At 43.0% G+C, this 25,490-nt stretch overlaps 1 pseudogene across 1 annotated transcript in view; it reads left to right on the forward strand.

Moving 5' to 3' along the window:
* The window catches only part of LOC309552831 (A.superbus venom factor 1-like), a 319,818-nt pseudogene that overhangs the window by 204,853 nt on the left and 89,475 nt on the right, over positions 1 to 25,490 (forward strand). Inside the window, exons 28-31 of the transcript XR_014226164.1 lie at positions 9,537 to 9,638; positions 20,470 to 20,620; positions 21,969 to 22,132; positions 24,846 to 25,010. The product of XR_014226164.1 is annotated as an A.superbus venom factor 1-like (transcript). The remainder of the gene's footprint in view (positions 1 to 9,536; positions 9,639 to 20,469; positions 20,621 to 21,968; positions 22,133 to 24,845; positions 25,011 to 25,490) is intronic.

Here is a 25,490-nt window from a genome sequence, read left to right on the forward strand (position 1 = left end):
TATATACAGAAATAGTGAAGAAAAGTCCCACGACACGACTGTGTCAATAGTGAGACCACCAACAGTGATAGTGACAAGTGACAGTGTCTGCTGTACAATACAAATCAAAATGTAAATAAATGGTGTATAAGTCCCAACACAATTGTATCAATGGTGAAACCACCAACAATGGTGAGGTGCTGACAGGTGATGGTTAATTCGCTTTGTGAATTGAAGTTCCCTCCACCTGCTGGAAAGCCTCCTTACCGGACGGAATAGGGTAAGTGCTTTTCTCTAGTGAAAATGAACAATCCTGGTGCCCAAACTGAACAAAGTGCTCCCCGCCGTGCATTCACAAGGGCCCGTCAGGCCTCTTACCAGATCAAATGGGTATATCAAGCACTGCACACTGCCCTCAGGTTCAACCGATATTGGTAGCCACAATGGATGTAGAAGTCCTATGTCACTCCACTGTTCACATTCGGGTAGGTTTCTGTGTTCAGATAGTACTCATGGCCACTTGTTATGGGTGATTATGAGGATCATTTCGCTCCAGCATTACACCCAGGTATTGGTCCATGGTCCAGGCACCCTGTGCCATCTTGGTACCTCCAGATATTGGTCATCGCTCCAAGGACTCGTGCCATTATGGTACACCCAGTTATTCTTTTACATGTTAATGCTGGAGCGAAATGATCCTCATAATCACCCATAACAAGTGGCCATGAGTACTATCTGAACACAGAAACCTACCCGAATGTGAACAGTGGAGTGACATAGGACTTCTACATCCATTGTGGCTACCAATATCGGTTGAACCTGAGGGCAGTGTGCAGTGCTTGATATACCCATTTGATCTGGTAAGAGGCCTGACGGGCCCTTGTGAATGCACGGCGGGGAGCACTTTGTTCAGTTTGGGCACCAGGATTGTTCATTTTCACTAGAGAAAAGCACTTACCCTATTCCGTCCGGTAAGGAGGCTTTCCAGCAGGTGGAGGGAACTTCAATTCACAAAGCGAATTAACCATCACCTGTCAGCACCTCACCATTGTTGGTGGTTTCACCATTGATACAATTGTGTTGGGACTTATACACCGTTTATTTACATTTTGATTTGTATTGTACAGCAGACACTGTCACTTGTCACTATCACTGTTGGTGGTCTCACTATTGACACAGTCGTGTCGTGGGACTTTTCTTCACTATTTCTGTATATATATTTTGTTTATATTTGGAATTGTGTTTGTATTGATTGGAATACACACTTTATAATTTTTGATATAGCGCACCATCAATTATTTTAGGAGATTGTGAAGGCCATGGCAAAACCTTCAGTTTACGCCTCTTGATGTAATCCCCCGTGGATTTCGAGGTGTGTTTAGGATCATTATCCATTTGTAGAAGCCATCCTCTCTTTAACTTCAGCTTTTTCACAGATGGCATCTAGCTACCATCCAAAATTTGCTGAAATTTTATTGAATCTATTTTTCCTTCTACTCGTGAGATGTTCCTGTGCCTCTGGCTACAATACAACCCCAAAGCATGATTGATCCACCCCCATGCTTAACAGTTGGACAGAGGTTCTTTTCATTAAATTCTGTGCCCCTTCTTCTCCAAATGTACCTTTGCTCATTCCGGCCAAAAATTTTAATTTTAACCTCATCGGTCCTCATCGGTCCACAGAACTTTGCGTTTCCAAAATGCATCAGGCTTGTCTATATGTTCATTTGCAAAGTTCAAACGCTGATTTTTGTGGTGAGGACGTAGAAGAGGTTTTCTTCTAATGACTCTTCCATGAAGACCATATTTGTACAAGTATCTCTTTATAGTGGAAAAGTGTACCACAACTCTAGTGTCTGCCAGATCTTTCTGGAGGGATCATGCAGTCAAACGTGGGTTTTGAATTGTTTTTCTCACAATCCTGCGAGCTGTTCTGTCTGATATTTTTCTTGGTCTTCCAGATCTTGCTTTAACTTACACTGTTCCTGATGACTGCCATTTCTTAATTACATTCCAAACAGAGGATATTGACATCTGAAAACGCTTTGCTATCTTCTTATAGCCTTCTCCAGCTTTGCGAGCGTCAACTATTTTCAGTTTCAGTTTTCTAGACAACTGCTTAGAAGATCCCATGGTGCTGATTGTTGGGGCAAGGTCAGATGAGTCTGGGCATTTAAAACCTTTGAGATTGATATCACCTGCTCTTTCCAGACGATGATTGAGAACAATCCATGGCACTGGCAGGCCTCGCAAAGGGGGCAGTGCATGCTATAAATTCTGCAGGGTGCCCAAACTTTTGCAGGTGCCATTTTTTTTGTTTATGTAATTTTGAAAGTGTCAATGATGGAAATAAAATCTAACTTTTGTTGGCATATTATAAGAATGTCTAATCTGTAATTTGATGCCTTTTGTAGATTTTTCCATCTTTCCTTGGCTTCTTTATGCACATTAATTCAAATTTTTACCTGGGGTGCCCAAACTTCGACCACCACTGTACCCATGGCACATGTGAGCAATATATAATTTACTGACAACTTTGTGTAAAAAAAAAAATAAAAATATTAATAATAATAATTTTCCCGAAACTTGTGGCAAAATATAAAATATTCTATGGACTCGCCATGCCTCTCAGCAAATAGCTTGGAGTATCTACTTTGCAAAATGGAGTCATTTGGGGGGGGGGGGGGTCTGTGCTATCTTTAAATTTCAGGGCCTCTGAAACTGTGACAGGTAGTGAGGAAGTAAAATAAGCAATTTATGCCATTAGAAAACCTGAAGGTGGTGATTAGCTTTCGGGGTCCCGTACACAGCTAGACTCCCAAAAAGTTTCACACATGTGGTATCCTTGTACTCAAGAGAAGCAGCAGAATGTATTTTGGGGTGTCATTTCACATTTACCCATGGCATGCGTGAGCAATATTTAGTGACAACTTTGTGTAGAAAAAAAAAAAAATTGTAATTTTCCTGAAACTTAGGGCAAAATATAAAATACTCCATGGACTCACCATGCCTCTCAGCAAATAGCTTTGGGTGTCTAATTTCCAAAAAAGGGTCATTTGGGGGGTGTTTGAACTGTCCTGGCAATTTATGCTCAATCTTAGCCACACATCACCCACTCTTCTAACCGCTTGAAGACCAAGCCTTTCTGTGACTTTTTGTTTACATGAAAAAATATATTTTTTTTTTACTAGAAAATTACTTTGAACCCCCAAACATTATATATTTTTTTAAAGCAGAGGCTATACAAAACAAAATGGTGGATGTTGCATTTTTTTTTTTGTCATACGGTATTTGGGCACAGATTTTCCAAACTCAATTTTTGCAGAAAAAAAACACTTTTTTATATTTAATGCAGAAATACACTATATAATTCTGAATTGTTTTGTAAAATTTAAAAGATGATCTTATGCCGAGTACATAGACACCAAACATGACATGCTTTAAAAATTGCACACGCCCGTGCAGCGGCAACAAACTACATACATTTTTAAAAGCCTTTAACCACTTGCCTACTGTGCACTTAAACCCCCTTCCCATCCAGACCAATTTTTAGCTTTCAGCGCTCTCACACTTTGAATGACAATTGCGCGGTCATGCTACACTGAACCCATATGAAATTTTTATCATTTTTTTCACACAAATAGAGCTTTCTTTTGGTGGTATTTAATCATCTCTGGGTTTTTTATTTTTTACAAAAAAAAAAAAAAGATAGAAAATTTTGAAAAAAAAAAAAGTTTTTCTTATTTTCTGCGAGTAAATTTTGAAAATAAATGTTTCTCCTTCACTGATGTGCGCTGATGAGGCGGCACTGATGGGCACTGATAGGCTGCACTGATGGGCACTGATGAGGTGGCACTTATGGGCACTGATGAGGTGGCACTTATGGGCACTGATGAGGTGGCACTGATGAGGAGGTACTACTATGCCGCACTGATGAGCACTGATAGACGGCACTGATAGGAGGCACCGATGAGCACTGATAGGCGGCACTGATGAGCACTGATAGGTGGCACTGCTCGGCACTGAGAGGTGGCACTGCTGGGCACTGAGAGGCAGCACTGACGGGCGGCACTGATGGGTGGCACTGATGGGCACTGGCGGATGGCACTGATGGACACTGATGGGTGGCACTGATGAGCACTGATGGGCAGCACTGATGAGCACTGATGGGCAGCACCATCAGTGCCCACACTCAGTGCCCATAGTGCTGCCAGTCAGTGCTCATCAGTGCCTAGATGAGAAGGCACTGATGGGCACTGACTGGCAGAACTATGGGCACTGATTGTGGGCACTGATGGGGGGCACTGATGGCGGGCACTGTGGGCACTGATGGTGGGCACTTTGTGTATTTTGTGTACCTTGTGTAATCAGGGCACTGGTGATCAGTGCCCTGATTAAATTTTTCTTTGTCCCCGACGGCTGATCGGCTCTGCTCCTTCCTCACACTGCAGTCTCTGTGTGAGGAAGGAGCGCTGGCGATGAGAGATGATCTCATATGTTTACATTTGAGATCATCTCTCATTGCATGGTCCGATCACGTGGTAAATGGCCGCTGTGATTTGCCATTTACCACGATCTGTGATTGGCTGTGTCCAAGGGACACGGCCAACACAGATTTTCCCCGCTGCGCGCTCGCGGGAGCGTGCGGGGAGCCTGTCTCTGGGAGGCTGTATAAAGACGGAAATTAGAGTCCGCGCCGTTGCCGTACTTCGTTTATAGCGTGGATCTGAAGAAGTTACAGGTTACCACTTTGGACTTACAGAGGAGGTCTACTGCAAGAATTACTGCACTCGAACTGGCATTCGCGGTAATACCTCACATGCATGCTGCAATTGCGGTTTACATATGACACTAGACCAACGCTTGCGTGCGCCCAAGCACAGGGGGACGGGGGGGGGCTTGAATTTTTTTTTTATTATTTATTTTGCTTTTTTATGTTATTTTGACACCTTTCCTTTCATTTTTTTTTTTGTAATACTTTTTATTGTTATCACAGTGAATTTAAATATCCCCTATGATAGCAATTTGTAGTGACAGGTACTCTTTGTTAAAAAAAAATTGGGGTCTTTTAGACTCTAGTTCTCTACTCTGACCTTAACGCATCTGACCACACCAAAATTGGTGTGATAAAATGCTTTCCCAATTTCCCAATGGCGCTGTTTATTTCTGGCAAAACAGAAGTCATGAAATGCTCGTAGCTTCCGGTATCTTAGGCGATAGAGATGATTGGAGCCCTTCTCGTCTCCAATCAGCTCTATGGTTATATAACTGAACCACCGGCTGCACTCTCGGGTTAACCGGTGGGACAGGAGAGCCTGAGAAAAACCGCGGAAGGTGGCAGAAGGCGGCGGGAGGGGGGGGAGTCCCCTCCCACTGCTTGTAAAAGCAGTCTAGCGGCCAATTATCCGCTAGGATTGCTTTTACATGTAAGCTGACCGCTGGCTGTAAAAAATGATACCAAGATGATGCCTAAATCTGCAGGCATCATCCTGGTATAACCACTCAAAGTCCAGCAATGTACCAGTACATTGCTGGTCCTTGTTTGGCATATAGTGTAGGGTTTTTTTTTTTCATGCAGCCTGTGGGCTGAACGAAAAAAATAGAACAGAAATCTCCGCAGGAAAATTGTGTAGTATACGCACCATTAAACGCCCAAACATCCAAATCCACTTCTTAATGGCGGATATACATGACAAAATTCCACGTATACCTAAAGGTATTTTAACTGCAGTGGTGAAATCAACCTACCATAGCTGCTGCCATCAGAAGTATCCATATATCCTGAGCGCAAATGCTGTTTGTGTCAGAATATATAAAATCAGTAAACATAAAACATTACATTGGTACCTGAAAAGTACCAATGAAAAACAATAAAATTAGGAAGAGCATAAGTAGAAGAGCAGAGTAAGAACAGAAAAATAACTCAGACGACAACTATTTTGGCTTTTTTATTTTATGTTTTTTTTTGTAATTTTTATTTTGTTTTTTATGTTTTTCTTGTATTTTTTTTCACTTTTTTTTTTCTTCACGTTAAAGTTCCAGGTTAGGGTCTCACAAAATGATGATAGCTATCGAACATCTTTTGAGACCCTGTGTAAGTGTGCCCTAAACTGTGCCATGCTGTACCCTACGCTAATAATCCACTAGTTTGTGGTAGCGACGGAAACAGTCACGGTGGCAAAGACCAGGTCGGTCAGGACAGTCGGGACAATAATTACGGATGTCACGCCTAAATCCGGCTTGCTGCAGGCACGGCATATTTTTTGGGGGTATCTTTGGGTAGGGGTACTGGGCAGGAATTCCGGAAAATGCCTCTTATGCAGCCAGCTCACTGCATCTGGTTGGGGAAGTTGGGCAGGAGCACCTGCTGGAAACAGAAGGGCTCTGATTATCTCTTCTTGGTAGTGTAGGAAGGATAATGTTCCGGCAGACGCTTTGTATAAGACAAAAGTGTTGTAAATAGCCAATTGAAATAAGTATACAGACACTTTTTTGTACCAGCGTCTGCCCTTACGGGCAATTAAGTACGGTCCCATCATCTGGTCGTTGAAGTCCACCTCTCCCATTTTACGGTTATAGTCGTGGACACAGAGGGGCTTCTCAACAACTCCACCAGTGACCGTAGTAATTTCGACTGCCGTGTCTGGGTGAATGGAGGCAGAACGAAAATATTCAGTTTGTCCCTCCACTTCACTGCAAGCAATTCATCGCACCTCAAGCAGGCTCTCTCCTCCGGACTCAGTGGGGCATTTGCTAGCCACTGGGGGAAGCCCCAGCGATTAGATCGCATGGTGCCACATGCGCCAATTTGTAATTGAAAGAGGTGTCTAAAAAGTGGCACGCTCAAATTAAAATTGTCCACGTACAAGTGGTACCCCTTGCCAAATAAGGGTGACACCAAGTCCCAAACTCTCTTGCCGCTGCTCCCTGTGTAGTCTGGGCAGTTGGGAGGGGCTCCACAGTGCTATCTTTTCCCACGGAAACTAACTATATAGCCTGTGGCCCTGTCACACAGCTTATAAAGCTTGACCCCGTATCTGGCACGCTTGCTGGGGAGATGCTGGGGAGATACTGTTTGATAGCAAGGCGGCCAGTAAACTTAATCAGGGACTCGTCGACGTAGACATCTTGTTCGGGGGTAAACAAGGCTGCAAACCGCTGATTGAAGTGGTCTACGAGGGACCGAATTTTGTGGAGCCGGTCATATTCAGGGTCTTCCTGAGGACGACAGAGTTTATTGTCGTTGAAATGCATGAACCAAAATATTTGTTCGTATCGAACCCTGGACATAGCAGCAGAGAACACGCGCATTTGGTGAATTGGGTCAGTGGACCAATATAACCGCAATTCACTCTTTTTTGTAATGCCCATGTTGAAGGATAGGCCCAGAAAGATCTTAAATTTGGAAACCGTTATAGGTTTCCAGCCAAATTCTCTGGCAAGGGGCGAATTTGGATTGGCGGTGATAAATTGGCTAGCATACAAATTACTTTGATCCACAATAGATCTATAAAGATCTTCAGTGAAAAACAACTCAAAAAAATTAAGGAGATTAAAACCAGCTGTTTCCACTCGAATTCCGGGTTGGGCAGTGAATGGGGGAAGTACGGGCGCTGTAGAATCTGTGGGCTGCCAATAAGGATATGCCAGCGCTTCAGGGAGTGCACTATGGGCTCTACAGGCCTGTCTTCGAATACGTGGTGGCTGCGGGCCACTACTCGTGCTAGCCACTGCACCAGCTTCAACTATACTTATGGGACTCGCCATGTCACCAAGTCTTACTGCAGTGCTGGTATGTCTAGGTCCAGGGTGTACTATGCCGCTCCAGCTTGCCAGATCACGAAAAGTGTGAGCGGCACTAGTACTGGCACTCTGCTGCATACGAGAAACATCCGGTTCTTGCATCTCAGCAACTCCAGAATGAGGTCGGGTAAACCTGACCTTAGCAGAGACCCATCCATCATCGGAGCTATCTGTCAGGAATCTGCTGTTCTCTAAAGGTTTGTATACTGACCCTGATTCTGCCAGTGAGGCTTCCCCATCGCTCTCATCTGACATGGTCAGTATACTGTAGGCCTCTGCACTACTGTACCACCGTTTGGACATTTTAGCAACTAAATTTAAAGGACAGTAGTGTGACTAACAGGTAAAAAAAGCACTTGGTCGTCAAGGACTATTTGGTCCCTACAAAAAAAAACGCTAGTGCTAGCAGAGATCAGGCCTGACTCTGCTAACGCAGAAGTTTTGTGTGATTTGTGTTTTTTGGAAGTGACAGTAATCTATTGATTACTGCACTTGCCTGGGTAGGGTGGGCTGGGCGGAGGGGCTAAACGCAGGTGCTGGCAGGACATCAGTGCTGATTGTGCAAACACCGCGTTTTGGGAACACTAAACTATGGAGACGCTAGTATAGTTCTGATCAGATCAGATATTGATCTGTTCAAACACTATACTAGTAATGGAGGTGCATGTGTGTGTGTGTTAGTGTAATTGACTCTAACTGACGCTAAATAACGGTGGTGTGGCGGGACCCTGACACTAACTAGCGTCACCCGTGACACTAATACAGTGATCGGTAATCACTGTCTATAGTGAACACTGTGACAGGGCAGTGAAGGGGTTAACTGGGGTAGATCAAGGGGTTAAACCTTTTTAGGGGATGTATGGCGGGTGGCCTAAACCTATTTGGGCCTAGCGCAAGCGCAAACTGGGGTCACAAGTGTCACTAATACAGTGATCAGTAGTTAGCTGATATACTGTATATATTAGTGCACAGTGTGATAGGGAGTGAAGGGGTTAACTGGGGGTGATCAAGGGGTTAAAACTTTATTAGGGGATAGATGGCGGGTGCCCTAAACCTATTTGGGCCTAGCGCAAACACGATTTAGGGTCACAAGTGACACAAAATACAGTGATCAGTAAAAGATCTGTATACCACTGTATATAGTGTACACTGTCAGGGGTATGGGGGGTGATCAGGGGTGATCAAGGGGTCAAAGTGTGAGGTGGTGTTAGTGTGCTGTTGATGGAACTCACGTTTTAGATGTCTCTCCTTCTCCTGGAACCGAAAGGGCTCCAGGAGGGAAAATTACATCACTTCCCTTGCCTGTGTTTACATTACACAGGCTGGGGACATGATGCCATTGGCCAGAACCGATCACCAGATCCAGACCAAAAATCTGGTGGCACGCGGGAGCGCGCCCTGCGAGCCGTGAATGCGTGCGACGTAGGTCTACGCCGCCAGACCCAGCTGAGCCGCTCTACTGCAGTAGCAGCAATGTGAGCAGTCGGCAAGTGGTTAATGAGTATAGGTTACAAAGTACCCATACGTATTCACGAAAAAAATAAATATATGTATCCTAGAAATAAAGTAACCGCAATGTTTGACAAGTCCTTTAACAAAGAAAAATTCCCAAAAAAGGCTCTTGTTGTAAATCCACTGTCAATCCCAATGCCTGCCCACCGACTTGCCAGAAAAAGCTGGCAAATGGTATGTACAGATAGCACTTATAGCTACAAAGTCTCTACTTTCAATATTCATGTGTTTCTTTTGTATAGGGTGGAATTACAACAGGAGCTGTTGAACTAGACTCTACTCTCACCGCATTTGTACTTATTGCTATGCTGGAAAGTGAGAAAACCTGTACTGGATATGTTAATGTAAGTAGTTGAATGATCTCTTGACTGTCCCATTCCTTACCCCATTCACTTTGTATTGCCACTGTAAATCCACATCTATGTAATTATTTCACTGATGCAGAACTGAGGGATCAATATCTGATTGCACGTGGACAAGCGTGTCTAAACTTTTGTTTTGGATAGCCTAAGGAATGGGCAAAACTCATTAGCATTTTGTTGGTGTCTTTGCCCTTTTGGGGAAGAATTGTCTTTACTTCTTGTCTTGAGACACAACAGGGAGTTAGGGGACATCCTCTCTTAGACATTCGTCACTGGAACAAGTGTCCCTATTCTTTCTTCTGGTGTGAATACAGATTTTTGTAATTTTCTCTCACTTTCAGAGCCGGTGACAATAGTCACAAGCACAAATCAAGAGAGAGCAAATCTCCCCAGCGAAGACAGCAAAAAAAACCTTGCAGTGGTTTGAACCATTCCCATCTCAATCCAAAACTATAAAATAATTTTGGTTTTAGATAAACTGTAAGGGAAGGTGGACAGTTGGAGGAAAGTCTGGATTGGGAAGTATAAATAGTGGGATGGATGGGCAGCAAATGGTAGTATATATGGGCAGTTGGAGGAATGGATGGGCAAATAGATGGATATAAAGGCAGTTGGACTTATTATTAGACATATGGGCAAATAGATGGATACACAGGCAGTTGGACTGATAGATAGAGACAGATAGCTGGGTGAAAAGGAGGATACATTGATGTATCTAAGGACTGATTTGTGGATGGATTCATAGACAGAGTAAAAGAAAATTGGATGACAGAGTGATGGATAGGCGGACTATTAGATGGCTATAGAGCAGATAGATTAAAATATAGAGACAGATGGGTGGATGTTGGATGGGTGGGTGGATGGCCAGATGGACACGTATAACAGAAAATTGATTGAACGTTGGGTGACTAGACAAGTGGTTGGATAACCCAGAAAACTTTTGAAAGGAAGGATAGTAAGCAGAATAGACAGGCATTAGGAAGTTCACGTGAAAAAAAAAAAAAAAATATATATATATATATATATATATATATATACTGTATATGTTGTAAGAATATTTAATAATAATATCTCGCGCTCGTACTTCATTATCTCAGAATATTTATACTGCTCTGAATATAACAGTGTCTATTTATGTCAATAAGCAAAGATCTGTGAGAAAGGAGAATCTTCACCTATTTCCACAAATCAATATGTAGTGAATTATTTTTAATTGATTAATTTCTTTTTAAAAGCATATACCAATCTCAGTGAATACAGTCTACAGTAAGGAATATATCTATATTAATAAAAGCCCTGTGTCCCTGCGTCCGTCCCTGTGTCCGTGGAATATCGCTACTGCGCATGTGCGCCACAGACAGCCGTTACATTAAATGTGCAGCTCTACAGTAGAGGGTTTTGGACAGTCAAACAGCTTCTAACGGTTCTCTCTCTGTTTAGTTTACAGGGGTGGATTCGGCTCCACAATCCAGCCCCTCTTTCTGTCCCTCCCTCTCTTGGACATGTGACCCTTCTTAGTGAAGAGGGGCGCACCCAAGCTGCTATCTAGCGAGCTGCTCTTCACCTGCTTCTTTTTCCATGGCAGCATGTCCCCACTCCCCAGCTAAAATCCGGAAGCAGAGACCGCATGACACAAGCAGTGAAGTATCCTCACCTCCCAGCAGCTGGACGATGTTTCCCTGGCTGTTATGTGCAAGATTCTAACACCTCCTCCAGTGGGTATGATGTTCCTGTGTCCTCCAAATCCCCCCCCCCCTTCTCCTCACTTGGGGGGCTGTCAGCTTCTCCTCCAGCTGATGCGAGGAGTGAGGAGTGAACTGGTTGACAGGAAAGAGAGGAGTGTAGTGAAAACTTCTCATGTCCAGCTATCCCTGCACGAACACAGCTATAGACTTCACACATGCCACTGTGTTATTTCAGGAGAGGAGACATGGTAAAGGGCATAGTAACCTGTTTCCTGTGTCTGTTCCCTAAAATGGACATAGTGCTATGTGTAGGGAGCATATCTGTGTTCAGTACATAGCCACTCTGCAGAAGAGAGGGAGACTGGTAACTCCCTGTGATCTAAAGTGACCTCAGATATTTCCCCAGAGTCTCCTAAATTGTACATAAAAATCATCCCTATGTCACTGATCCCATCCCCCCACCACTATCCCTCTGTCACTAATCCCACCACCATTCCTATGTCACTGATCTCACCCCCCCAACCACATCTTCCTCTGACTGATTCCCCCCCCCCCCATCAGGCACAGTAGTGGTGGGGATAGGGATATCATCAGTGGTGGTGGTGGAGGGATAGGGATTACATTAGTGGCAGTGGACTGATGTCATTCCTATCCCTTCATCACCACTGCCACTGATGTCATCCCTATCCCTCCATCACCACTGCCACTGATGTCATCCCTATCCCTTCATCACCACTGCCACTAATTGTCATCCCTATCCCTCCATCACCACTGCCACTCATGTCATCCCTATGCCACCATCACCACTGCCACTCATGTCATCCCTATCCCTTCATCACCACCGCCACTGATGTCATCCCTATGCCTTCATCACCACTGCCACTGATGTCATCCCTATGCCTTCATCACCACTGCCACTGATGTCATCCCTATCCCTTCATCACCACTGCCACTGATGTCATCCCTATCCCTTCATCACCACTGCCACTGATGTCATTCCTATCCCTCAATCACCACTGCCATTCATGTCATCCCTATCCCACCATCACCACTGCCACTGATGTCATCCCTATCCCTCCATCACCACTGCCACTGATGTCATCCCTATGCCACCATCACCACTGCCACTGATGTCATCCCTATGCCACCATCACCACTGCCACTGATGTCATCCCTATGCCACCATCACCACTGTCACTCATGTCATCCCTATCCCTTCATCACCACTGCCACTGATGTCATCCCTATCCCTCCATCACCACTGCCACTGATGTCATCCCTATCCCTCCATCACCACTGCCACTGATGTCATTCCTATCCCTCCATCACTACTGCCACTGATGTCATTCCTATCCCTCCATCACTACCTCCATTGATGTCCTCACTATCCCCCCACCTCCACTGATGTCATCCCTATCCCCCCACCTCCTCTGATTTCATCCCTATCCCTCCATCACCACTGCCACTGATGTAATCCCTATCCCTCCATCACCACCTCCATTGATGTCCTCACTATCCCCCCACCTCCACTGATGTCATCCGTATCCCCCCACCTCCTCTGATGTCATCCCCATCCCCTGTACTCCTAGCAGTGTGAAACCAGCCTAAGCATATGTGTATGGAAAGCTGCATGGGAGGCTCAAACACATAGAACAATCTGAATCTATATTAATAAAATACAAGTTTTTCTGCGTCCACTCCAGTCCCTGTGTCCATGGGATTGCGCTACTGCGCATGTGCCCCACGGACAGCCGTTGGGATGCAGAGACTTCGGCGGGTGGCCGGCGCTGGGTGGGCGTGTACAGGAGCGGTCCCCGCCCACCTTTCAGCATCCTCCTCAGGATTGGCTGACGCCTACTCTATCATCCAGCTGGGGAAGGAGAAGTACTCCACCTCAGTGGCGGAGAAGAAGGTATAGAAGGAAGAGGCCTGTGGGATAACCCCTACCGTGGAAAAATGCATCTGACGGACTGCGCATGCGCGGTAAATGACGCACCTCCAGCTGACTGCTCCGCTCAGCTGGGGTTGACGTCATTATTGCGCGTGCGCAGTCCGTCAGATGCATTTTTCGGCAGGAAGAACAGCTGACTGAGAAGAGGCAGGGAGGCATTATCCGACAGGACACCGGCATAGCGATCATTACTCAGGACACCGTACCCCACTGACACCTACCTGCCTCTACCATCACCTACCTCTGCCACCTACCTCTACCATCACCTACCTCGGCCACCTACCTCTACCATCACCTACCTCCCTCTGCCACCTACCTCTACAATCACCTACCTCGGCCACCTACCTCTACCATCACCTACCTCCCTCTGCCACCTACATCTACCATCACCTATCTAGGCCACCTACCTCTACCATCACCTACCTCCCTCTGCCACCTACCTCTACCACCTACCTCTACCATCACCTACCTCTGCCACCTACCTCTATCACCTACCTCTACCATTACCTACCTCTACCATCACCTACCTCTGCCACCTACCTCTACCTCCCCTTTAATGTGCCCTGATAAGAGCTGTGTTTGTGTTGTCTAATCAGACAATATTCCGCCATTTCTCATATAAGAATGAATACTCTGTAATCCAATCCATCCCCATAGATAGAACAGAGAGCGAGGCAGAATCTGACAATAGATTCTCTCCCCTCCGCTCTCTATCTACCGTCGGATAGTGCATCTGACAAACTGTGCATGACAGTGTCATCACTGCCAGCACAGCTGAACCGAGCAGTCAGCTGGAGTGACGTCAGTCCATCGGATGTATTCTTCGACGGGAGGCATTATCCGACACGACACCGGGCGAAACTGATGAAGCGGCGGGTGTGCGCGGGCATGCGGCGGGTGCGCGCTCGCGTGGACTTACTGCTAAGCGGCAGCGGCCGTTACAAGTGGCGGCGGGCGAGCGATGTCACGCGAGAGCCGCTCGGTCAGCTTTGCACGTGTCCCCGATGTTGCTAGGGCAACAGGGACGCTATGCACAGAGCTGACTACGTCATGCGGCTCTCGCGTTAGAAAAAAAGAACGAGATAAGCGAGAGCCGCTCAGTCAGCTCTGCGCATGTCCCCGACGTTGCTAGGGCAACAGGGACGCAGAGCTGACAGAGGCTCTCGCTTAACTGGAACAACTCTGTTTTTACAAATGTTTGACCACATATGTTCTAGCGCCCGTTAATTTAACGGGCTTAATGTCTAGTATAAAATATTTTTTCACAAGACATGTAATCACAATATATGATCAAACAAGAAATGACACAAAAAGATAACTTCTACAGAAAATACTAACTTCAATGCAATGTGATGTTTAGCTCAATAATGAAAGTGAAACTGAAACACTGAAACAAAGTGAAAGCAAAATGAAAGCAAGATTACCATTTCTCCAGGTATAGCATAAACCATAAGTAAGTTTTCTATATAAACAGACCACAATTTCCGAAAGTTGTTCCACTGCAGGTGGAGCGAGAATAAGCCATGCATAACGGAAGACTTAAAAGTGCAAATAATGCACTAAATCTGATATTAATAAAAATGTATAAAAACAAAAATCCGCTTTTTATAGAAAAATCTACCATGCTTTATACGGCTGGGATTGTAATCTTATTACCCTTAAATATGCAATATAAATCATATAAGGAAGGAAATAAACAATATTGAATAAAATCAAATAACATAGCAAGATTATATTTACCACACTTAAGATGGCTGCTAGCTTCAAATAGTCGTTACCAGAGTCCTAAGATAGATGCCTTTCTTAAGATGGTGGCTTCCCTCCAAGTTTCAGATGAATGATGGAGCAAGATGGAGTATGTCTGGGTGAGTATATAGATGGATGTAGTAGTGTGTGTGTGATGTAAGTGTAAGGTGTGTTGTCAGTAGTGATGATGTGTCCTATCTCATATTTGGGTTCTTTTTTTATATGGTATGAGCAAAGGGCTATAAAAATTACCATAAGTTAAACCCAGAGGGATGAAACATTATCCCCATTGGTTGGGATATTCTATACCTTAACTAGTGAGGTCATAGACACACCTCTCCTGATAATTCAATACTTTGTATAATAAAATTAAAGGATAATTTCTCTATATTTAAGAGTAACTATAAAAGCACAACATAAAACTTTGTCCATACTCCCAGTACATACATAAATGTCCATCTATTCTCCATCATTCTCTGGCAATTATTGGATCTGGTAAACCATTTCAATAATAATTATTTTTAATACAATATAATATTTCTATATGGGAAATATCTGAATTAGCCCAAGACTGCATTTATTAGCATCTCGAAAAGGGGGCAGTATGGTACCGTTTATTAAATTCAGTGTTTAAAGTAATTAGAATATATTCTTATCTGATGATCTTTGACCTCTTGGCTAGTGAAGATCCATTAATTATTTGACCATGCCACATGTTGTCAGACATTTTGTCTGGCCTGTAATATTTACAATACCTTGAACACTTAGCCTAGTCCAAAGCAATTCTTATATAAACACTCCTACCACATGCTTTAAAATGAAGTAATTTAAGTGGAATTACTTTTACCTAAGTAAGATTTGTTATTTAGCAAAAATATAAACCCAACATATGGTAGACAAACAATTTCTAAATATATATGTATATGCCTTACATAATATAATGACATAATTATTGCTAATATCTTCTCACACATAAGAATGTATCTTTAACATTTATATTTCAAATGAACTTAATGAATACACTATTGTTAAATACAGACAGACTAACGCCTGGCTAAAATCAGTGACTAGTATGGCGTCTCGCTAATTGTCCCTTATCTGATGAGATGTCAATGTATTACCTTATTTATGATAAAAGGAATACAAAGACCTCTGTTGAAATTTTACTCTCTCTTGTAAGCTTGTAAGAGACATTTTGAAAATGAACATATATGAGCTTTCATTCACCTGGAACAAAATGGACGCTGCACCATTCAGAATCTTATATGCATAATATGGAATATACATGGCTTTTTAAATCCATTTTTTTCCTATTAATATATTAATCACCCCCAATAATCCCGACATATCCCCCCCCCCTTTCTTCCCAGTAGGCAAGTGAGCAACCTAGCCATATCTGGAAAGAAAGCTTTTAGAAGGAGTAGCAAAAGAAAATAAAATGTCTTGTCCTCTTTTTTTATAAAAGAATAGTTCATATTGGGAATTGTTCATAACTTTTAAGTAAGGCGGTAAAAATGAGAAAAGAAAAAAAATCATCAGTTCAAAATGTCAGTTCATAGTGACTTTGCTAGTGTTAGCTATGTCACAAACTGTTCCTTGTTAGTCTTTTTGAATCTCGATCTCCTGGTAAAGAAACTCAAATGTTCCTTGAAATCTACATCCCCAGTTTGCAAAGTCTTGATGGAGACAGAAATTAACTGCTGCAATGGCATTGGCAACTACCATTCAAAGCGCATTAAAACAATGTTGGCAATCAGGAATCCGAGAAATCTGTTTGGACGTTCAACCTTGGATGTTGGTTGGATAATGAATGGTTTCAGCATGGTCTAGAGTGTCATACACCTAGACTGAGTTTTGCTCACATATGCAATGCACCATTCTCACATCTCCTTCAATTGAAAACAGGAGGTAGGGCGATTCCTCTCAATGGATTTCCTCGGATCAAATGCACAAAGATCTGTAGAAACAAATCTTCCTCTCCATCAACAAGAATCTGGGGCGTCTCGCAGCTTGATTCCTGAAGAAGGACCAGATTCAATGAGGGGTTCCGTCCTGAGCTGGGCTTTAAGGAGAGATGACCCATCCGATCGCTGTGTTTTTGGCAAACATCATCGTCTGTACCAATCAACGACCTGGCATGGAAAGTTAATCTCTTCCTATTGGATGAAACATACAGTATGAATATACATTCTTATCAATTGACATTTCAATGCGCAGTACCCTAAGCTTTCTCAGAGTTCTCCTTTAATCCACTGTGTGATCAGTCAATTTATCTGACCTCCACGGAAGGTGAAACTATATATGCGACCTTTCCTAGGGGCGACTGACTTCTGGGGCTTATTAACATGGTGATGTATTTATCGCCATGGATGCCAGCATTGAACAATTATACAATGATCTAATATTTTGTTATAATTTACCTACTACTTTGGAGGAAAAATATAATATCTCCCCCTTTGGGGCATCAATGCAATTTATTGCAGGCAACAAACTACCTGACATTGAGGATTCCTTCTTGGTTACCGTATACAACCTTTAACCTCTTGACTTCATTACGTCATTAGGGTTTGATCCTCCTTGTTATTACCGTCATTGGTAATTTTTCAAAATGTGTCCGCTTTAAGCGACCTGTTTGAGTCAGAGGGATGAAGTGACCACTGAAAAATAGGAGGGTAGTTAGTATCTAACAACCAAGATCCCCTGACAGGGATTTCAGGATCCTCAATGCTGTGACCTGGGAATAAAATGGTGTTAGAACCTTTGTTTCCTATGACTCCATTTAGTGTATGCCTCTGATTCCTGCCACTTGGGCATTTAAGGATTTTGTGGCCTTTGGCTGGCCACAGGATTTGTTCCTAAAGAGGGCTTGTTTTAATTCTGGGCTGCAGTGCCCCGAGTGAACCAAGTGATCAGCTGATCAATTTGGCTTCTACTCAGCTGAAAACCTTTACAGAATTGGATTTTTGGCTCCGCCTCCTGCGGTGCCTATATCTCTCGGGATCAGACAGATGAGACAGATCCCTATCAGAACCAGTTACTCTGTTCTGGCGTGAGGTCTGGGCCTTAATGTCACTCGAACTTCCCAAGGATTTTGGGGAGCCCTAAGATGGGGCAAATCCCTATTTATTTGTGGGTGCCCCCCCCTTGATGATGGGATGTCCGGTGTCCTCCTTAAGGTATCTGGTGTTCCCCTTGGGACCTAGGTGGCATATCTTGCTTCTTTGCCAAACTTATGTGCAGGGGCAATGCATCAAAGAACAGAGATTTAAATTCCAGGTGGTTGTACTCAGGCTCCTTCATTGAAGGGTGTTAGGCACTTTTGAGTACAGCAAAAATTCAATGGGGCTTTGGTGCTGTGTACATTTTAAATTGTAGATAACAGCTCTAGCAGCGGTAACCTTTTTGTATGGGCTGGATTATAAATGACATCCTTGAGGCACAACACAGGAAGGCTGTTTTTATAGGCCTCAAGATGATCAATAATGTTTATGGACCCTTTATTAACAAAAATTGGACAGTACTCTTTTTAAAAACTTTTAATATTCTGTGTATGGTGTCTTTTTAGGGGTGCTAGTCTTTTTGCAGTGACCTGATATGACTCATACCTATTTATGCATGGCTGCCCAATTTCTGCCCTCCTATATTTAGAAGATGGCTGGGGTAGGATATGGACTCTCTGCCTGACTCCCCCCCCCCCTGTCTGGGTCATAACCATCAGACTGGGAGTCATATCTGGGTCTATGAATAATTACATCATGTTTAATGCAGGACTAAAAAGCATTGCCCTTTTGCATGGACACCATGACCTTTTGGAACTCTCCTGTTTATTTACTGATGTGTTCCTGTCATGACATGAACTGTTACACTTTTATTTATTTTTTTTTTTTAATTTTCCACTGATGGTTACTCGGCAACTTTTGCTAGAAAACATTTTTCCTTGTTCAAAACTTCCTAATTATTGCATTAATCATTTACATTTCTCTTTCAAATGGTTACTTTCATTACAGCTCTCTGGATAAAACTTCTGTGTAGCGAGGTTTCCCCTTATACAAGTTGTAAAAGACTGCTGCTGGATATTTTCAGGAACTCGGCCCCCTCTAGTGGTGCTGAGGTTATACTGCAGGCTCTGCAATCTCTGGGAGACTAAAGACTACATTATCCACGCTGCAGTTGTGATACCAGAGTGCACTGCCTCACTGTGCAGCCTTCTGGGGGAGGCTTTATAAAGGAAGGGAGGAGCCAGGCTCTCTCTCTTGTCTCCTCACAAAACACCTAGAAGGAAGCAAGTGCTGTGGGCTGATGCTGTGGACTAGGCCTGAAGCCTGGGCCTGAAGTGACTGAGTGGAAGCGTTTCATCTTCAGTAAAGGAGCCTTCCCAGAGAACCCATCGATGCTCTGCAGAGACTGGTGTCGCCCACATCTAACCACGAGCGCGGCTGGTGACAGAAATCGGAGGCGGAGTGCTCCTGAAGAAAGAGGCTGTTTGGTGAGCAGGGCACATGCCCAAAATCTGATTCTCGCTTGGAAGAAAGTAACTTTAGCCGGTGCTAACTATACATCAGATAGTACACAGTACACTCAGCGGCCTAGTGCACCTTCCAGGAGACTAAGCATTTAAACCCAAGTACATAAGGTGTCAGGGGCCTATAAATGCACCACTAAGAAGATTCATATACCCAATTATGCAGTAACATTGCGGGTGATTGTAACCTTTTTTTTCTCACCCTTTTTGACTATTTATCCTTACTTTTGGATTACAAATAGCTTGTGCACCAACGATTGCTAGCGAAGATTCCAAACCAAAAGGAAGGAACTGTGTGTGGGATTCCAATAGGTTTTGCCTACCTGATACAAGAGACTAGACGCTTGTAAAGTGTAGTCTGAATTGGGTAAAAGAAAGCTTATGAGTTATTTTTTAGTTGCATAAGTATACAAATATAGCTATCTTAATCATATTGTTTATTATTGTGACACTAACTTTATCTTTCTTAGTTGACTCTTGTGATGTCTTTTGGAGTCAACTTGTACTTTAATTCTCAGTAAAGCTACTTTGGTTAAGCAAAAGTCTGTGTGTTGCACTTTGTGTCACCCAGTGGGACTGCGGCTGGAGAAAGGTAACAAGTTATTATTACTTATTGGGGTGATATATCCTGAATTGTGTTCTCCTGTAGCCATTTGGTATTATAGTCCCATTTTGTGTCAGTTGTGCCTAGGGAGGGTTCGAGCCAATTCCAGGGGTTGGTAGGCAGGACGTAGACCCAATAATCTAATCAGCAGCTCCTGCGGGGGTGGTGCTACATATATCCCATCATCATACTGTCTATCTTATAATAACATTTGTACTTTGAAAGTACTTTATTACTTTCAAAGGCAATCACTACTTTGCTAATAAGCCTGATATCAATCTATGCTGTATTATTTTGTTCTGCAGAACCTATGATACAGCATCAACAAAGCTATAAGCTACATTGTGCAACAGTATCCAAATATCAGAAAACCATATTCGATCGCCATCACTTCTTATGCCCTGGCCAGAGCTGGAAAGCTGGTGAACATCAATAGACTCATGTCTGCATCTACAAGTAAAGTATTCATGATTATAAGATAAGATCACAGATTAGGCTAGGCACTAATAAATACCTATATTGATAAGTGGTACAGTATTCAAGATCTAGTAGAAACTTTTCAGTATCTTCTTGTCAGTTTTGTATTGCTGTCTGAGGCCTCATTGGTTAGATTTCTTCTCATTTCCAAGGAAGGAAATATAGGAGACAAGGACTGTAATATTAAGCTGTTGGATCCTTTCCCCCCTAAAAAGGGGTTTTTATTTACTCCCTGTGTCCTTTTTGGAGTTTTTCTCTAACTTCCTGTCCTGATGACACTATCAGGAAATAAGTATACATTCCGCTCTATAAAAAAAAAAGTTTTTTGGTGAGATTAGTGATGGATTATAATGAAATGAAAGGCTGCATTAGGTCTCATTAAAATGTTTATAAAAATGATGCACTTTGATGATATACATTGATACGATGTACTTTGATAATATACATTGATACGATGCACTTTGATGATATACGTTGATATACATTGATGCATATAGTGAGTCAGTTTCAGCTTTTCAAGTCTTTAGGTTTTTTTTTTTTTTTTCAGAAGGTGGTCAGCAATGGCAGCCTTCATAAACCTCTCAATAAGAGCTCATTCAAATGGGTGACCGGGAGGTCAAAGCAGGTGGTTGAGTGGGGTTTCAGAGAGGCGGCATTGATATCCACATGTATTAATGAGCCCTGAAGATTTTCTTCAAGATCTTGATGCCCAGTCTGTGACTTCAGGGCCACATGTGCTGCACTTTGTACATACCAGCAGTCAGCAGTAGGAGTAGGTAAAGTGCAACAGCATTGATTCTTAAAGGGCTGATTCCTAAATGGGCTGTAATGACGGTGATCTCTAACAGCCTCATGAAACATGTCCCCGGGCCCCAACTGTTCTGCTGTATGTCTTCTTTCTCCAACCACACCTAGTTGCAATTCTAGAATATCTGATCAACTTCTGTAGTACTGTACAGTATCTCTGCAGACAGTGACATTACATATTATGAAAATTATGAGTGTTCCTTTGGTGAGAAGCCACATTTGCAGCCCCATTAAATAACAGCCACTGTTTGAAAATGTGTAGCTTGCAAATAGTATGTCACTGCATAGAATCCAATTCACAGCTTAAACACTGCCTTCCAAATCCTATAAAAAATGCTTCCTAAGAAGCAAAAAAGATGCTAATAAGCACTGAATCTTATGTATAATCCCAAAAAATCAATGGAAAGCCCATGAGCAGAAAACAGCCCAGGAGGTCAAGGTAAGAGGAATCCACTATTTCTGGAGATGCACTTTAACTTATTCTTGCTCATGCCTAATTATCACAAAATCTCTCTTCTAGATAATGATCACTGGGAGGAACCTGGCTCCCACCACCTATCACTGGAGGATACATCCTATGCACTCCTCGCTCTTGTCAGTATGAAAGAGTTTGACAAAGCTGCACCAGTACTGAGATGGCTCATAGAGCAGAGATTCCATGGTGAAGTTTATGGATCAACACAGGTATGGGCCGCTAATGGTAATCCCATATAGCCTAAGATGATGCAATTTTCTTTGCATCACTTGATTTCCCCATCAACACAGTCAATGCAGGGGGAGCCACAAAAGATTGATTTCAGTTTTTTCCACCACCTGCTTCACTGATCACCTGCTCTATCCACATGCGATTCCCACTGCTGGGGGAAGGGAACTGCAGGGGCCCCCTATGCACCTGGGGCCCTTGGGCACTGCCCAGGGGTGCCCGTGCGAATAGACAGCCCTATGTGTGCACCCGCCATGTGAACAGAAATCAATACAATTTTTAACAAAAACAAGTGCAGTGTTAAAAAAAAAAAAAGCTCAAAGTTTCAATAAGATGGTTTTTATTCACATATTTGTCCATTTATTGCCATATACGTTTTTGAAAAATCTGAGGGTATTTAATAGAATAGTGTACCCTAAAAAGCCTTATTTCTCCTTAAAGAGAAGTATGGCCAACGTTTTTTTGGTCATACTTCTCTTTTGTGTCACAGGAGTGCACTTACCTTTGCTTATAAGTCAGCTTATAGCAGGCTAAAATCCACTGCCAGCTGATAACACAGTAGTTCCAGGCTCTGGAATAATCTTTATCGTATTGTCAGGATCCATCCAGCTGCCTGATTGACAGCTAGCTCCAGCTTGCAGCACGTGGCTGAGAGCCAAAGACAGGTGTACCTGACCTCTCTCCAGCCCGGTGCTCCAGTGAGCTGGAGGGGCAGAGTGGAAAGAGGTGACTGACATTCACAACTTTCCACACCAAGACAAAAGACCAAGAACTGAGTGGTCATGTGTGTGCTCAGTTCTCAGGCTTAGAACCAATGGGAACAGCTGCAGCATGACACCAGTGCTGCAGCAAAGAGATGAGTATAGATACATATGTGTATACTGTATATATATTGTATATTATATATATATATATATATATATATATATATATATATATATATATATATATTTTTTTTTTTTTTATTTTTTTTTATTTTTTTTAACCACTTAAGCCCCAGAAGATTTTACCCCCTTCCTGACCAGGGCCTATTTTTCGATTCGGCACTGTGTGGCTTTAACAGACAATTGCACGGTCGTGCGACGCTGTACCTAAACTAATTTGACGTCATTTTTTTCCCACAAACAGAGCTTTCTTTTGGTGGTATTTGATCACCTGTGTGATTTTTTGATCATGCACTATAAACAAAAAAACAGCGTCAATTTTGCAAAAATAACAATATTTTTTCACATTTTTTTATATGAAATTGCCAAAAAAAAATGTAAAAATCAAATCAATCAAATCAAGATTTTTGTCATTTTTGTTGTTTTTTTTTTTAACGAGTAATGGCTGCGATCTGCGTTTTTTTTTTTTGCGGGACTGCGACATTGCAGCGGACAGATCGGACCCTTGACTGACATTTTTACACTTTTGGGGTTACCAGTAACATTACTACAGTAATCAGTGCTATACATATGCACTGTTACTGTAAAAATGACACTGGCAGTGAAGGGGTTAACTTTTTTTTTGAGAGGAAGGGGTTAAGTGTGTCCCTAGGGGCGTGCTTCTAACTGTGATTGGATGTGGCTTGAGGTTTAAGAACAGAGATCAACGGTCCTACATAGCAGAACCGTATGATCTCCATTCTTACACAGGGGAGAATGACAGGCGGCTTTGTTTACATTAGCCACCTGCCTTTCTCCCGCTGTAACGGACGATCGCGAGTGCCCGGCGGACACACGCGCGGGGGGGTCCGTGACCGAGCGGGAGTGTGCCTCCGGCCGTGCGCGCGCCTGCTCCCTGGAGCCTCACAGGCTAGCGACGTAGTCCTACGTCGCTTTGCCTGTAAGGGGCTGACTGCCGCAGTAAATAGTCGTGCGGAGGTCTGCAAGTGGTTTTAAATACTCCAAACTTCTCCTTTAAAAATAACGTACAATGGGTTCAGTAGGCTAATTGGTGGTCACAGAGTCATTGTCAGATTGCCTGATGCATGCTGACAATACAAAATTGTGTCAGGGCATCTAGGCTTACATGACCTCTGGTATCCATTTCACTCCATTTTTTAGGTCTTTACCAATAGCTGTCTCAAACGTTTAAAGTGAATCTAATCCCAAGAACAAAACAATGTAATTACCTGCAGGTATAATATGTGATGGCTACATTAGCTTCCGTTTTCTGTCTTTTTTTTATCTTCATTTCACCCAGTGATCCTGCCAGTAGCACACTTCTGTTGTAGGGTGACAACGCTCACTGTACTGTATCTACGAGGGAGCAGAATTCTGAATTTAGGACAGAAAGTGTGTTAGGATGGCAGAACATCTCCTCCTTCCCTCATCCTCATAATACAAGGGGTTAGTGTTCTATAGTGTACAGAGATGAACTGCGCAGGGCTGATGACACAGTTTGAGGTAATACTGTAAAGAGCATAGGAAATTAGCAGCTCACTGGGTTACTGGCAGGATCAGCAGGTGTTTTCTTCATTTATCAAACAGATCAAAAGGGAGCAAATAAGAGAGGTTCATTGTTAGGGTTTACATACACTTAGATATTATAGGCTTTTGAGGAACATTGGGCTGTTGGGGAGTTTTTTTTGCTGTTTAATGAAAAACTGGAAAACTTGAAAACTTTAGGCAACACAATATACCGATACCACCAGCCCATTGACCCATGAATTGCTATTTGCTTTTGCAATGACTTTTTATGTTTCCATTGTAGAGTACAATCATGATTTTCCAGGCCATCGCTCAACACTACCAGGACGCTCCAGCACCAACACGCAAACAACTGGAAATGGATGTCTCCTTTAAACTCCCTGGTAGATCAGCAGGCACAAAAATTCGTCTGAACAACCTGAATGCTTTGAATGCCCGCTCAGATCAGGTGAGGGCTGAATACATGGTAGTGCTGGCCCAAGCAGGTATTAAGAATTACATATTGACAATATTCATATTCATAGAAGAGATTGAAAGTTAAGATTGCTGAGCAGCAATGGAATGGTGTTATATAGTAATTACTATATACTGAATACTATAGTTATATAGTAATAAGAAAACAATTATAAGGGCTTCTACATTGGTAGGTGATAAAAGATAACACTTTATGAGAGTCCAATAAATAGCACCTAAACTATAGTATTGCAAGTTTGACCTGTAGCTCTGCAATTAGCAAAGCTGGTGCTCCCTGCTGATTGAAGATGTCTGGCTATGACTAAGTTGGGGGTGAGTCCAACCTCTGCAGAGAGACTGCCTCCACACAGAGAGTAAGGGTCTTTTTCTGGTTTCAATATCTTTGATGTAAGATATCACTTTACAAGAGTTCATTGAAGAGGATTTGAACTGTAGGATCCATGCTGATTGGTGA

The sequence above is a fragment of the Pelophylax lessonae genome, assembly GCF_965119305.1.
Source record: "Pelophylax lessonae genome assembly, chromosome: 4".
Classification (NCBI taxonomy): domain Eukaryota; kingdom Metazoa; phylum Chordata; class Amphibia; order Anura; family Ranidae; genus Pelophylax; species Pelophylax lessonae.